Genomic DNA, 2837 nt, shown 5'->3' with positions numbered 1-2837 from the left:
GCTAACATTTTCAATTTTTTTAGGCAATTTAAAGATAATTCATGTTAATAAGCAAAAAGGACTCAAAAAGCCTAAAAAGTTGAGTGAAAAAGGACAAGTCATAATGATTTCATGGGAGGAACACGAGAAGCCAACCTCACCAGGCCAAATTGAGGATCTCAAGCTAAAAAATGCAGAATCAACAGCACATGAACACAAGAAGCCTACACCTCCATATACTCTTCCTGTGTGAATCATATTCACATTCTACCTATTCCTGTGCTACTTTACATAGGGAGATGGCTCTTTCCATGTGGTCTTTGTGTGCTGCCTATGTGACCCTAAACAAGAATATATATTTCAAATTAGTTCACTTGACATGACTGTGTACCTTTTCGTGTGGCCGTTATATCACCCTGTGTTTACTATTTAAGGATTTTTATGTTTTATTTCGAGGGATTCAAATTTTTACATATTTTTAGAGATAGAATAGCTTTAGAATATTATTTTGAGAGAGATTAAGGTTTTCGAACAAGACTTTGAAGGAAGAAACATCAACCCTATAGATTGTCTTCAAGGTTTGATAATTAAAGGGGAGGATTTCCTATCTTTTCAACCATTAATAGTTTGAGAATTTCTTTTCCTTTTTCTTCTATCTTTAAAAACTAATCTTTTTAATATTTGGGTATTAATGAACCCTAACTTGTTCTGTATGGATTGAATCATTACTATTGCATTGTCTTATTTCTATGATTTTTTATTGTTCAATTCAATTGATAAGTCGATGTACTAATTGGATATTATTTTCATAAAATTGACTAGAGATGGCATTTTATAAATTATTCATTCTTAGAAATAGAAGATTGATTGGGATTCTAGAGAAAGATCTACAAGATTCTTTGACATGATAATTTCCTAGAATTAATGCATGACCTAAGTGAGTTGGCTAGAGAAGAGATTCTTTCTCTTCTTTTAGGAATTAAGGGTTTAAGTAATTGAGAAAGGCTTTAATCTAGATTAGAGGAGTGTCGATTCAACTCTTTAGTTTGATTTATTTGTTAATTGATTCATGTAATACATAAATTGTTTAGGGGGATTCAACACTTGAATAGACTCTTTCCTCATTCCATCCTCTCATTTTAATTCTTGTTTTAATTTAGTTAATTTTTACTTTTAACATTTCAAACAACAATTTAATCGCTAAACAATAGTCAAGGTCTAAAAATAGTATTCAGCATTGGTCTCTAGTGGAATGATAACTCATACTTGTTTACTATATTACTTGATATTAACCGATGCACTTCGCCTTGTGTGTAAAACGCATCAAGTTTTTAGTGTTGTTGTCGGGGACTGTATTGTGATATTATTAGTAATTAGGAAGCCAGTGGTTTAGTATTTTTATTTATTTTATGTTTGATTGTTCTTGGTTTTCACTTGTGGTTTTATTTCTTATAGGTACTTTTCCTTTGTGCATGATTAGAGCTAGTTCTTCAAATCTACTCACGTATGACCCTGAGTTGGAAAGAACTTTGAGGAAGAAGAGAAAGGAAGAGAGAAAATGAGCTTTGGCTGAAATGGTGGTAGGCTTACAGGATCAACAAATTAATGATCGAAGGATTCTTGAAGACCCAAATCCGATGATAAAAGGAACCAGGATAGAATGGCAGATTCATCAAGGGAAAGAACTATGCAAGAGTATGCACAACCAACTTCAGATGGGGCTACTTCAAGTATTTCTAGACCGAATGTGGCAACAAATAACTTTGAGATCAAGCCCAACATAATTCAGATGGTGCAAAATACTTGTATGTTTGATAGGTTACCAAATGAGGATTCAAATACTAATTTGGATGATTTTTTCTGGAGATTTATAATACCTTCAATATCAATGGGGTATCAGATGATACCATCAAATTATGGTTATTCCCATTCTTATTGAGGGACAAACCAAAGAAGTGGTTGAAGTCATTTCCAACTCCTATATTCACAAGATGGAATTAACTTGTTGAGAAATTTTTGGAGAGGTATTTCTCACCTTCCAAGACCGCCAAGCTAAGGAATGATATAGCAGGTTTTTTTCAACAAGAGAATAAAACCTTGTATGACTGTTAGGAGCTGTTCAAGGATCTTTTACCATTGTCAATTATAGAATAAAGTGGATCATTTATCAAACTACCATCAATGAAGTTAGGGCGGCCAATGGAGCGTAACACAAAGAACCAAGATAATATGAATAAGACTAATACAAATGCGAACAAACCAAACAAAGATTTCCTAGAAATAACCACAAGTGATGAACTATGTTTCTCAGCCATTGTTATACTAATCCCACATATAATCAGCAATGTCTCCTAACAAACATCATACTGACTAAAAACACACCCAAAGAGGAGAAACTATGAGCATCAATTGAGAAGTTGTCCACATCATGGCCTACCTCTATGGCTGCAGATTCAAACATTCTTTTATGGGCTAAACTATGCAAGTAAAGAATCTACCAATGCAGCAGTAGGTGGATCACTTAACAATAAGACCTCAGAGCAAGCTATGGATTTTATTAAAGACAGGATAGTTACAAACTATTAATGGAAGAATCCTAGAGAGTAGGGATGAGTCAAAAGCAGTGGAATTCATACAGTAGACCCTATGGTAGTTGTGACTGCACAGCTTGAGGCTGTGAGCATATTGATGGATGCTTTGACCATGTTTTCATCTAGAAGACAAGCAAAGGTTATGAGCTGTGATTGGTACGAGGGTGGACACCAAAGTCAAGATTGCCAGAATAACAATACATTTGCAAAATTAAAGCAATTTGATTATATGGGTAATGCTCCAAGGCAACATAACAACCCCTACAA

At 34.1% G+C, this 2837-nt stretch overlaps 1 non-coding gene across 1 annotated transcript; it reads right to left on the bottom strand.

Moving 5' to 3' along the window:
- Positions 1-2028: 2028 nt before the first annotated feature.
- Positions 2029-2131, bottom strand: LOC112536754. Its single transcript, XR_003080714.2, has one exon. It is a non-coding gene; the product is annotated as a small nucleolar RNA R71 (small nucleolar RNA).
- Positions 2132-2837: the final 706 nt, after the last annotated feature.

Source organism: Ricinus communis, chromosome 4 (assembly GCF_019578655.1).
Source record: "Ricinus communis isolate WT05 ecotype wild-type chromosome 4, ASM1957865v1, whole genome shotgun sequence".
Taxonomy (NCBI): domain Eukaryota; kingdom Viridiplantae; phylum Streptophyta; class Magnoliopsida; order Malpighiales; family Euphorbiaceae; genus Ricinus; species Ricinus communis.
Note: the sequence above shows the minus strand (reverse complement) of the source record. Positions and strands in the feature narration are given on the sequence as shown.